This window comes from Megascapheus bottae, chromosome X, assembly GCF_031878675.1.
Source record: "Megascapheus bottae isolate mThoBot1 chromosome X, mThoBot2.hap1, whole genome shotgun sequence".
NCBI lineage: Eukaryota > Metazoa > Chordata > Mammalia > Rodentia > Geomyidae > Megascapheus > Megascapheus bottae.
In genome coordinates this window covers 23,007,940-23,021,409 of record NC_143547.1, presented here as the reverse complement: position 1 = coordinate 23,021,409, position 13,470 = coordinate 23,007,940, and the positions used below count along the sequence as shown (strand labels likewise).

The following is a 13,470-nucleotide window of genomic DNA, read 5'->3' as shown; positions in this document are numbered from 1 at the left end:
TAAGGATATGCTACAAATCTAAGAAAGCAAAATCTACACGTTACTCTGTGTGTGTGTGTGTGTGTGTGTGTGTGTGTGTGTGTGTGTGTGTGTGTGTGTATGCAGATCCTGGTCTTTCCCCTGAGCCTTTTGTTTTTGTAGGTTGTGGGGCTTGAACTCTGGGCCAGGCACTGTCCTTGAGCTCTTCAGCTCAAGGCTACCACTTTGAGTCACTGCACCACTTCTGGTTTTCTAGTGGTTAACTGGTGAGAAGAATCTCACGGACTTTTGTGCCCAGGCTGGCTTTGAACCCCAATCCTCAGATCTCAGCCTCCTCAGTAGCTAGGATTACAGGCATAAGCTACTGGCGCCCAGCTCCCCTGAGCTTTCGTTTTTTTTTTTTTTTTTTTTTTTTTTTTTTTTTTTTGCTTAAGGCTAGTGTACTACCACTTGAGTCATACCTACTTCTGGCTTTTTGGTGATTAAGTAGAGATGTAGTCACTTTGTGACTAGCTTTTACCCCCTGCTCACTCTTCACTACTCTCAGCCCATGTGACTGTGGTTGATCTGACCTCTGTCTCTGAAGTGACATGTGACCCATCAAAATGTCTTTTCTGTAATGACAGTGATGGATTGCATCAGGGATGGTCACAAGGATCCAACTTAAGCCAAAGAGGCAATCCGACTCCCTTCGGAGACTTTTGTGAGCAATTTCGGGACAATCTGCTTTTTACTTTCCAAGCCAAACTGCAACCACAGCAAATATGAAAGATTCCTGCTACCATCTTGTCATCACCAGGGAGTCCAAGAAGAAGGCCAGCAATGGAAGAGAGCCAGAGCCAGGAGGGAAGAAGAGAAGAAGGGATTAAATCTGCATGGTACTGTTGAATTCCTGAATATAGCAAAACCTCATTGGATTTAGACAGGCCATAAGCAATCTGCAAGCAGGACTGGGAGTGTGATGGGGATAAAGGCTGGGCCTACATCTGCCCTTCCCCGTGACCTATTATTGGCTGGGAATTAGACTAAAAACAACCCTCAGATAGAATTTGACCTGCTAGATGATCATTTATTAGGAAGCAGATTTAAGGAAGATTATGCAATCTGTTTGTGTCGGTTTGGAAATGTCCCCCACTCTGTCCTTAGGCCCTCTGATAGGCACTTTGCATACAGGATTTACTCTGAGGCAGATGCAATAATATTCTCTTGGCAGAGCCAGCTTGGCAGAATCAGCCAAACTTCTGAATGACTGGGGCATCATGGTTTTCTCAAAATAGGGTGGTGATTGAGGATCAAATGGAATTCCAGATTAGAATATTGCTCTGGAGGTGTCAGGAGGCTGCACTAACCTTGTTCCTGCCAAGGAGTAGAGCCAGTCTTTTCTTTTTTTTTGCCAGTCGTGGAGTTTGAATTCAGGGTCTGGCCTCTGTCTCTGAGCCTCTCTATGCTCAAGGCTAGAGTCCTAATGCTTGAGCCACAGCACCACTTGCAGTTTTTCCTGTGTATGTGATACTGAGGAATGGAACCCAGGGCTTCATGCCTGGTAGGCAAGCACTCTACCCCTAGGCCATATTCCCAGACTGCCAGTCTTTTTTTAAAATATACTTTTTTTTGCCAGTCCTGGGCTTGAGCTCAGGGTCTAAGCACTGTCCTTGGACTTTCTCAAAGCTAGAGCTCTCCCACTTGAGCCTCAGCACCACTTCCAGCTTTTTTCTATGCATGTGGTACCGAGGAATCAAACCCGGGTCTTCGTGCATGCTAGGCAAGCACTCTACCACTAGGCCAAACTCCCAGCCCCTAAAATATACTTTGTATTTTTATTTATTTCTTTATTGTTGGTAGTGGGTTTGAACTCTGGGCCTGGGTTCTGCCCCTGAGCTCTTTGGCTCAAGGCTATTGCTCTAACACTTTGAGCCGCAGCACCATTTCCAGTTTTCTGGTGTTTAATTACAGTTAAGAGTCTTACAGACTTTGTGCCTGGGCTGGCTTTGAACCGTGATCCTCAGATCTCAGCCTTCTCAGTAGCTAGGGCCACAGGATGCATGCATCACCAAGTTTGTCTTTCTCGTGAGCTAGGATGTCAGTAGCATTTTACCTACACTGGCCTTGAACCATGATCCTCATATCTATCATTGCCTCCTATGTAGCTAGAATTACAGGTGTACTGTGCCAAGCAATGATCCTATTTTGGTCCTGCTGTCTTTTACTGTATCTATCACATTGATTTTATCCATTCAACTGTGAATGAACATCTGAATTATTTCTACATTTTGACTGCTGTGAATACTGCTACTGTGCACACTGGCTTATAATCATTGATTCAAGAACTTGCTTTCAAGCTGGGTGCCAGAGGTTCACACCTGCAATCCTAGCTACTGAGAAGGCTCAGATCTGAGGATCACGGTTCAAAGCCAGCCCAGGCAGGAAATTCTATGAGATTCATATCCAATAGACTACTCAGAAAAAGCTGGAAGTGGTGCTGTGGCTCAAGTGGTAGGTAAATCACTGGCTTTGAACACAGAGGCTCAGGGACATCGCCTGGGCTCTAGGGCTGGCCAATGAAATAAAATAAAAGAGTCACAAACTTTCCTGCCTGGGCTAGCAGCCTCTTGCGTAGCCAGGATTACAGGTGTGAGCCTCTGGCAACCAGCCTTCCAGAAGCTTTTGTTGAGGACACTTTGCTCTCTGACAATGATTTTGACTTTCTGGGCAGTAGTCAGCATTACGGCTTCAGGTTCCTTGAGGTCTCCTCTCTCTGCTATTTCAAGTCTCTCATGCAAGATCCGGGGCCCTTCATTGTTATTTTTATTTTTTCACATCTTAAAGTGCAATCAAGTAGACAGCCAGTAGGCAGCAAATAGCTCACGAGGAGAACAAAGAAGTATTTTGATGCTTTTAAATTTTGTTTTCCAAGCGGGCTGATGATCAGGTAAACACAGTAAGCAGTTAGTGAGTGGGCAGAGACCAAATTGTAGCAAACACATTCCTTGCGTGTGCCGCCACCGCCTGCACTGTGGATTGTGCTCAGCCTTCTTGCCATTTCCTCCCGCCCTCAAAATTAATTTCTTTGTAACAGCCAGCCCCGAAGGAAGAGCCTAAAGATTTCAGTAGAGCATGCTCTCAAAACAAGTTGTTTTTCATCTGAAAATTGGGGAATTTTGCATGACAAACAACTATCTGTGACATAAACACAGCAGTAAGGTGTTAAACATGTGGAATAGACCCGTGCATGAGTATTTTTTCCAGAAGACAGATACCCCAGGGGAAGGCTTTTTGGCATCAGGCTCTAATACATTCTTTTAACACACACACGCACACACACACACACACACACACACACACACACACACACACACACGTTACATGGTGGTTCAAAGCTAGTCTGGGCAGGAAAGTCCATGAGACTCTTATCTCCAGTGAACCATCAAAAAAGCCAAAACTGAGGCCGGGAGTTTGGCCTAGTGGTAGAGTGCTTGCCTAGCATGCATGAAGACCCGGGTTTGATTCCTCGGTACCACATACATAACAAAAAACCGGAAGTGGTGCTGAGGCTCAAGTGGTAGAGCTCTAGCCTTGAGAAAGTCCAAGGACAGTGCTCAGGCCCTGAGCCCAAGCCCAGGACTGGCAAAAAAAAAAGCCAACACTGAAAGTGTGGCTCAAGTGGAAGAGCTCCAGCCTTGAGTTAAAAAGCTCCTGAGTGATAGCATAAGGCCTCAAGTTCAAGTACCAGTGCAATCATCAATCAATAAGATGAATGAATGAATAAAACTAGAAGTATAGTTTAGTGGTGAAGGACTTGCTTAGCATATGTAAGATTCTGGGTTTCAATTCTAACACTAAAAAAGAAAATACTTAGAGATATTTTAGGTGTGACTCAGAAAATCCTAAAGGACTGGGGCTTTTCATGAAGAGGGGCTTTTCCCTTTGAACGCTTCTGCTGCTATGTTTGTATTTAATACAGTATACACTTCCATGATGTCAATAATTGAACAACTGGTCAGGCGCCAGTGGCTCACGCCTGTAATCCAAGCTACCCAGGAGGCTGAGATCTGAGGATCACCAACCCAGGCTAGACAATCCCTTTGAGATTAACTACTCAAAAACTGGTGCTATAGATCAAAATGGTAGAATACTGTCCTTGAGCAAAAGAGCTCAGAGGGTAGGGTGTAGCCCTGAGCTGATCAGCTCAGGGACATTGCCCAGACCCAGAGTTCAAGCCCAATGCTCAACAAAAAACTCAAGCACCTTGGATGACACTGTTATTCACGCTAGTCAATAGGCCTCCATTTTTTTTCTGATTTCCTTTACCACAGATTACTTGAACATGGTCTTGGACTTAGTAGGAGGGATATTATACAGAATGTACTTTTGTGTCTTTTTTCATTCCTCCATGTCATGTATGTGAAAGTGTTCATGTTGTATGAAGTGGTAGTTTGTCCTGTATTCATTGCTGTGTAATATTCTATGGTATAACTATATCAATTTTTTTTGCTAGTCCCAGGGCTTGGACTCAGGGCCTGGGCACTGTCCTTGGACACTTTTTGCCCAAGGCTAGCACTCTGTCACTTGAGCCACAGCACCACTTCCGGCTTTTTCTGTGTGTGTGGTTCCGGGGAATTGATCCAAGGGCTTCGTGCATGCTAGATGAGCACACTACCACTAGGCCATGCTCCCAGTCACTGTATCACAATTTATTTATCCAGTCTATCTGTGATAGACATTTGGATAGGTTATCTCATGTTTGGGCTAATTTGAATAGTTCTGTGATGGACAGCATTTCACAGAACTAGGAGGAACATATGTTCTTTTTTTGGTGTGTGTGTGGGTCATGGGGCTTGAACTCTGGGCCTGGACACTGTTCCTGAGCTCTTCAGCTCAAGGCTACCACCCTACCCCTCAAGCCACAGCCCCACTTATTTTCTAGTGATTAACTGGAGATAAGAGTCTCACATTCTTTAGCGCCCGAGCTGGCTTTGAATCTCACTCCTCAGATCTCAGCCTCCTGAGTAGCTAGGATTACAGGCGTGAGCCACTGTGCCTGGCAAAGGAACATATGTTCTTTTTTTAATTAAAGAAGTTATTAACATTGATTTTTACATCACATGTCAAATGACGTGTTTAACAAACAAATGTTCAAGAAGGGAATCTCTATATACAATCACTGGCACTTAGATTTTAGAACATAGTTAAAATTAGGCTGAGGGTTTGTATGTCATAGATACATATTAATCTATGTAATAAAACACTATGTTTATAGAGTCATAGATTTTTATGTCTATGTAGTTGTGTTTATAATTTCAATACCATGTCCATAGCATTGGGTATGCAAATATTGAGTCATCGCTCTTGTACTGTTTGGGTCTAATAGCAGTTTACCATGCGCCTTTTGTTCCTTTGGTCTTAACTTATCTCACTCAACATGATTCGCTCTAGATTCATCCACTTCCCTGTAAATGCCATTATGTTATCTTGTCTGTTGGCTATGTAGAATTCCATTGTGTATATATACCACATTTTCTGTATCCATTCATCTGGAGTAGGGCATCTGGATTGTTTCCATAACCTGGCTATTGTGACTAGTGCAGAGATAAACATAGCTGAGCAGGTGTCCTTATCATATCTTGGGTTATGATGTTCAGGATAGATGCCCAGGAGTGGTATGGCAGGATCGTAGGGAAGGTCCCTTTTCAGTTTTTTCAGAAACCTCCAAACTGCTTTCCAGAGTGTCTGAATTTGTTTACATTTCCACCAGCAGTGCAGTAGGGTTCCTTTTTCTCCACAATCCCACCAGCATCTGTCATGGAACATAAGTTCTTTTTTTTTTTTGCCAGTCCTGGGCTTGAGCTCAGGGCTTGAGCACTGTCCTTGGACTTTCTCAAGGCTAGAGCTCTACCACTTGAGCCTCAGCACCACTTCGGGCTTTTTTCTATGTATGTGGTACCAAGGAATCGAACCCGGGTCTTCGTGCATACTAGGCAGGCACTTTAACCACTAGGCCAAACTCCCGGCCCCGGAACATAAGTTCTTATCTGTGGACATTTACCTAGGAGTAGAACTACTCTATTTGGTTGTAAGGCAGCCTTCATTCAGTTTCAGTGATTAATCGGGCAATTCTCTGCAATGACCGTGCCAAATACACATCTGTCAGTAGCCTGGGACATTCCAGTTACTCCATATCCTCAGCAACACTTTGTATTATCAGTTTTGTCATATCATTCATTTTGGTAAAGCAGGTTTATCCTATGGTGGTTTGAATGGACATTTCCTTGGTGAGTTATGTTGCCCAGCACCTTTATCTGTGCTCATTGACTTCTAATTTGAATTTCTTGAATTCCTTCCCTTTTCAATTTAAAAAGTGGTAGGCTAAGCACAGGGAGAGGGACCTCCTTGGAGCTTAGCAAAGGCAGTTTCTATCTCTCTTTCCGTGTGCCTCTGTGCTTCTGGCATCTGGAAGTTCCACAAGCATCACCCACTCCCCGCCGCAACACAAGCAGGGTTGCCATGAATGTGTATAAGGAATGGAGATTCTCTATGTGGCCTTGCTTGGTTTGCCTACTTTGCAGAATTATTTCCTGTTACGTAAGATTCTGCAAAAAGCCTTGAGTTGCTGAGAGAGAAAGCACTGTATAAAATGCAAACTAACGAAAGCATTGCAAGCTAGTAATGGGGGAATCCATCACACACCCGTCAGTGGCTAAGGCCTGTTATCTGATGCTGCAGGCAGACTCATCCAGGTGGAAAAGGCACAATCTGCAGGCAAGAAAGAGTTTCCTGGCCCCCAGCCTGGCCACATACTCAATAATTTGCCTATCAATTAAGGCAGAGGAGAAGGAATGTGAGTGAGATAGAGGGAGAATGACAGGCAATTTGATCAGCAACTGCTTGTTTTGCCACAAACTCTTTCTCTTGAACTCTACCCCAGGCTCTCCCAGATGACTCATTTAAAAGTATTCAATTTGTTCATCCATGAAACGGGTCTGACTGAGCTGAAGAGCACGCATTTCATACTTTGCGGAGATAATAAAGACAGACGTCATCTAAAGCATTGAACACTTATCAGTGCAGAAAGAAGCAAGGGTGCAAAACCAAGAGGCTCCGCTGGCACTAGTGGCTAATGTCTGCAACCTTAGTTACTCAGGAGGCTGAGATTTGAGGATCACAATTCAAAGGCAGCCCAGGAAGGAAAGTCAGTGAGGCCGGAAGTAGAGCTGTAATTCAAGTGGTAGAGAACCAGTCTTGAGGGAAAAAACTCAAGGACAGTACTCAGCCCCTGAGTTCAAGCCCCCCCCGACGCGCGCGCGCACACACACACACACACACACACACACACACACACACACACACACACGCATGCACAAAGCTCGTTAGCTCAGCCAGTAGATCTGAGTCTAGCATAAGATGTTGAGTTTGAGGTTTGGCATTGAGGTTTGAGCTTGGGAACCAGATCAAATTGATGGCGTGCCAACCCTCCAACCTGCTAAAGGAACCCGAAGGGAACTTAGATCACCCTAAATAAAAGGGACTCTGCATTCATCCCAACGCAGAGACAATTTTATTTTATTTTTTTAACTAACCCAATCAACAGTAATCTCCTAGATAGTTATAGATTCAAGGAGGAGTGGAGAGTCATGTGATCCAGTATTAGCCCATAAACTAATTCTCTTTGCATTAGGGAGAGGACTACTTTACTCTTTCTTAGGAAGGCAACCATGGAAACACTCATTATATTCAGAAAATATGTTAGTTGGCATTTTCACCCCTATGACAAATACCTGAGATAAGCAACTTATAAGGATAAGATTGCTTTGTTTGTTTTGTTTTGTGCCAGTCCTGGGCTTGATCTCAGGGCCTGAGCGCTGTCCTTGGACTTTCTCAAGGCTAGAGCTCTACCACTTGAGCCTCAGCACCACTTCCGGCTTTTTTCTACATATGTGGAATCAAACTTGGATATTCACACATGCTAGGCAAGCACTCTACCACTAAGCCAAACTCCTGGCCCCAAGGATAGGATTATTTTGGCTCACAGTTTTAGAGGTTTTAGTCCAGAGGTCACTTGGCCCTGTTGCCTATGGACTCGTGGCAGGTCAGCATCATGGAGAGCTGTGTATGATGGAAAAGTCTGCTTACCTAAGACAATCCAGAAGCAAAGAGAGAGAGGAAAGAGCTAGAATTTCCCTACTTCCTCAAGGGCATGCTCCCAGTTACCTAACTTCCTTCCACTAAGCTCCACTTCCTCAAGGTTCCTTCTACCAATTCCCAATACCACCATATCCTGGAGACCAAGTATTAGGATGCAGGTGTTTGTGTGCGGGCGGGGAGGCATTTAAGACCTAAGACAAGACAACAAGCTTGACTCAGTAAAGCTGGATTGGAGTGTTAGGCTCCCTGCTGTACCTGTTAATGATGGTTTTGAATCTCACCTATAACTGGAACAGACAATTTTATTTTATTTTTTTTTGCCACTGAAGGCTGTATATCTATATGTGGTACCTGAAAATGAGCAACCATGGGGAGACCACTTAGAGGGCAAAACTAACCTCCCCCCCACAATACATTTGACAGAGACAAAAGGATCAGGGGACAGGAGTCTTAAAGTACCTACCTCAGGGCCCTTCATGCCTTGGCATTTGTAGTTACACGATAATAAATGCCCTTATCATTTTGAGTTAGAGATTTTTATTACTTGCAGCCCAAAGAGGCATCCTGAAGAGTAAAAAACGCTCTTTTCAACATATGACATCTCATCAGAGCCTAAGTAGAGGAGAATGTGGGCTTGAACTGGAGACTGAAGCCTTGGTTGTGCACATTCTTGGCCCTGAGGCATATCAAGGCATATGGATGAAGTGAAGAATCTGTGAAGAGACCACTGGAGAGACAATCTCTGTTTTGTGTATGTCAGTCCTGGGGCTTGAACTCAGGACGTAGGCACTGTCCTTGGGTTTTCTCAAGGCTAGCACTCTACCACTTGAGCTACAGTACTACTTCTGGCTTTTTCTGTGTATGTGGTACTGAGGAATTGAACTCAGGGCTTCATGCATTTTGGGCAGGCACTCTACCACTAGGCCACACGTCCAGCCCCTGGAGAAGCAATCTCTTACTATGGCTTTCAAATAGTAAGCACACATTGAGATCCTGCTAGCAAGAGTCAATGTGAGGGTGCATGGGGTGAGGAGCTCCCACAACACTGTGACACTATGAATCCACTAAGAGTCAAGTGTTCCCACAGGCATTTCATGCTGCCATAGCAAGACAACCATGTAAGTGCTCCAATTGGATAGTACATCTAATTCCTGTGTTTGCTGCTACCTACCATCTTGTTTCTTCTCTCATGAGTCACCAATCGGAATCTAAAAGCCTGAGAGCTGATCCTAAATCCTAGGTCGGGGAACGCAAGGGAAGAGTGTCAGATGACTTCCTTAAGGTCACACAGTTAGGGAGTATCAGAGACTCTGGAGTGCGGGTCTTGCCATCTGGTCTCCTTTCCGCTGCCTCCATGACTCAGGAACCAAGATAGATGGGAAAGATCTGCACAGGAGCTGGCTGGCAAGATGGAGCTCAAGAAGGATAAACCAATGTGCAACCTTGATCAGGTCCCAGTGGTAAAGAAGTCATGGGCACCTTCCACCTTGAAAGGCTGGGGTCATGTTTCTGAAGGCATTGCCTTTTCTTTTTCTTTTTTGTTGGGGGGGGGGTGGGTCATGGGGCTTGAACTCGGCCTGGGCGCTGTCCCTGAGCTCTTCAGCTCAAGGCTACCACCCTACCCTTGAGCCAAGCCCCACTTCCCGTTTTCTAGAGATTAACTAAAGATAAGAGTCTCTGGTCCTTTTGTGCTCAGGCTGGCTTTGAACCTCAGATCTCACCCTCCTGAGTAGTCAGGATTACAGGTGTGAGTCACCACACCTGGCAGGCATTTCCTTTTTCTTACTCCCAGCTTGTGTTTATTGAAGACACTGATGGAGGTGACTACACAAGCCTTTGCCCTCAGCTTGATCTTTATTTGGGCTCACAGCTGCGAGCTTGCTGTAGCAATTGACATTCTTCATGAACCCCAGAGAGAAACTACCATTTCCCAAAGGTTTGTAGGCAGGGCAGATTGCACTGAGGAACTTGAAGGGAATGTGGAGTGGGGGAGTGAGATTAAATAGGATATTCAGGCTTCTGGGTTTCACCTGGCCAGGATGTATCTTGCCCTTGGAATCCAGCATGACTGATGGTTCCCTGAGGAACCAGTGAGGCCAAGTCTCTCAGTATCCCATTGTAAAGAGAATGGAAACTCTCATCATGAAAAGTGTCAGCAGGTACTGGTAGGGTCCTGCTCCCACACCTTTTTGAGGCACTCTGGGTCTACCCAAGACATAATTGGATATAATGACTCTTTGCTAAAATGGTTACTAGTGTTGGAGGGAAACAGCTAAGAGATAGGTCTTGAACACTGAACAAGGAAGTTGAATCAATATCTTGGGCTATTGGTCTTCAGTCAGCTATACCAGGATATGGGATATACTTTGCATAGTCTTTCAGGGGGCCAAGCAGGTTTGGGCCCTAGTTACCTACATAATTCTTGCCACATACCTTATGGGTTTCTCTCTCTCTTTCCTGTCTTCCTTCCTCCACCCCTCTCGTGCATTTGGGGACTACCTTCCAAATAAACTCCCTATACCCAAGTCTTCCTTTCAGAATCTGCTTGTAGAGAAAGCCCAAACTAAGTGAACCCCAAGATCATCTTCTACCCCCAATAGCTATCAAGTGAGCCTTTCTGGCTTCCCACCTAGCCAAAGCTCCAGTTATTCTTCTCTCCTTGATCTCAATCCCTCCCACAGTGCCTCTTGAGAGCAACTCTGTCTGCCTACTACCTACCTCGCTGTCCCTGCTAAAATACATCCCGTGAGAATTACAAGCAAGTGTTCCCTGTAACTTAAGGAAATGAGAAAGCTGACTCCAAATTATGGACTTAATGCAACAGAAATCCAGAGACAAAAATAACAGTGTTCATATCATTTTATCCATAATTCAGATCTCACAATTCCCAACGGATAGGAGCTGTGGCAGATTAAAGATGGCCACCAAGATAGTCACTTCCTGCGGGTCTTTATCTTCTTCTAGTGTGGGTGGGCTCTGTGATGTCTTTGGCCAATAGGATATGGCAGAAGTGACACTGAGAACTTCTGTTTCCTGTCTCTTGGAACAGTCTCTCTGAAAGGTGCCATGTTCATCTACTTACTAGACATAGCATGTGGAAAGACCCTGAGATGACATGAGGCAGGAGCATGGTAGAGTGAGCCCAGCCTGTTGAACTTTCCTGCCAAATACCAGACATGGCCCATCTGGACCCTCCATGTAGCACTGCTGAATGTCCCCAGATTAAGGAGCAAGCATAAGGAATTTAGTCTCTTCCCTGTCAATCCCTGCATACATAATGAGCCCAGAAATTATAAAGCTTAGAGCCTAAGTATCCCTCATCAAAAATCTGCAGTCCAAGCCAGGCACTGGTGACTCACGCGTGCAATCTTAATTACTCAGGAGGCTGAGATATGTAGATCACGGTTTGAGGCCAGACCAGTCAGAAAAGTCTATGAGACTCTCATCTCTAATAAACTACTCAGAAAAAGGTGAAAGTGGCTCTGTGACTCAAGTGGTAGAGTGCTAGCCTTGAGCACAGAGAAGCTCAGAGATAGAGCCCAAGCCCTGAGTTCAAGCCCCAAGACCAGAAAAAATAATCTGCAATCCAAGCTGGGTTTTGGTGGCTCATGCCTAAAATCCTAGCTACTCAAGTGGCTGAGATGTAAGGCTTGTGGTTCAAAGCCAGCCTGGGAAGAAAAGTCCGTGAGACTCTTATCTCCAATTAAGTACCAAAAATGCCAGAAGTGGAGCACAAGTGGTAGAACACTAGCCTTGAGCAGTGCCCGGGCCCTGACTTCAAACCCCAGAACCCACAGACAGACAGACAGAGAAATACGCGTGTGCACACACGCGTGCACACACACACACACACACACACACACACACACACACACACACGCGCGCACGCGCGCAGTCCAAAATGTTAAAAAATATGAAACTCTAAGTGCCAACATAGCACCAGAAGACTGATGATGCAATGCACACAAACTTAGTTTCATGCACAGAATTATTTAAAACAGTCTATTAAATTACCTTCAGGCTATGTGCATAAGGTGTACATGAAACGTAAATGCATTTCATGTTTCAACTTGGATCCCATCCCCAAGAGAGCTCATGCATATGCAAATATCCCCAAATCTGAAATCTCACACTTCTGGTCCCAAGCATCTTGGCAAAGGGATACTCAGCCTGGAATAAAATGGCTTTCTTTCAAAGGCACTAAATTTGGGGAATAGTTTATTAGGCATCGCTAAATAACTGGAATGTTATATACTGGAAACTGAATGAAAGAATAAAAGAAGAGGGGAAGAGGAAAAAGGAGGAGGTGGCAGGAGGCAGGGGGTGGGGGTGGGGGGAAGGACAGCAAAGGAGGACAGCTCCTAGTTGAATATGGAAGTGGCTGTGCAGCCTAGGACAGCCAAGGATGGGATCAGATGATAAGCGTAAACGTGGCTGCTGCCATTTCCAGAACCAAGGCAGGAGTCTTGCTCATGTTCAGCCCTCCAGGGGCTTCTGTAGTCCCAGCACCTGCGCTTAACCTCATTGTGTCTCTGAGCCTTAGGACTGGAGAAAGCCCAATAGGAGGAAAAGCAAAGTGAGCTGGTGTCGGAATGCATACAGTTCAGGAGTGCATTTGTATGTTCAATTCTGCAGGGTGTATGTGTAATACTTGTAAGTTTAGTGAACAGCTCTCTCTCTCTCTCTCTCTCTCTCTCTCTCTCTCTCTCTCTCTCTCTCTCTCTCTCTCTCTCTCTCGCTCTCTCTCTCCCTCTCTCTCTCTCTCTCTCTCTCTCTCTCTCTCTCTCTCTCTCTCTCTCTCTCTCCTCCCCCCTGCCTCCCTCCCTCCCCCCCCCTGTTTCCTCCTAGAAAAGTTGGTTCCCCCATGATAGATTCAAGAGCTGGCCATTATTCCTAATTGATGAGTAGGTGATAGGAGGGTAGTGATTTCGGAATAGGTGTAAGCATCAAGCCTTTTGTTTCAAGCAGAATGTCAGGAAGAAGTAATGATTTGGTTGGAGGAAGGGAGGCAAGGACTCAACTATTGGCATTCTCCTCTTACCTTTCTTCCTCTTTTTGCCCCCCTGCCCCCACCAGGGGAGTCCTGAGGCTCCTTAAGACACTGTGGATGCAATTAGAACCTTGATTTTAGTCCTTTCTCTGACACTATGACTCAACTTCTTAAGCCTTAGTTTTCTCAACTATGAAGTGTAGACTATACCCATGAAATATTCTCAGCAGAGTATTCAATGATTAAAAAAATAAAGCAATAAGGGTCTAGTTTTATTTTATATAACAAGAAGTTTAGAGGTAGTTGGTCTTGGGTTGAGTAGCCAAAGAGGTCATTGAAGGCCCAATAATTTCTTTCTTTTG

General features: G+C 45.0%; 1 long non-coding RNA gene across 2 annotated transcripts in view; it reads left to right on the top strand.

Annotated features, from left to right (window-relative positions):
- Positions 1–13,470, top strand: part of LOC150040587 (uncharacterized) — a 91,117-nt gene that overhangs the window by 59,886 nt on the left and 17,761 nt on the right. The window contains exon 5 of one of the 2 annotated variants that reach the window (XR_016533789.1): positions 606–857. This is a non-coding gene — a long non-coding RNA (uncharacterized LOC150040587). Of the gene's footprint in view, positions 1–605; positions 1,020–13,470 lie in introns of those variants that run through there. The other variant, XR_016533788.1, reaches the window with a different exon arrangement.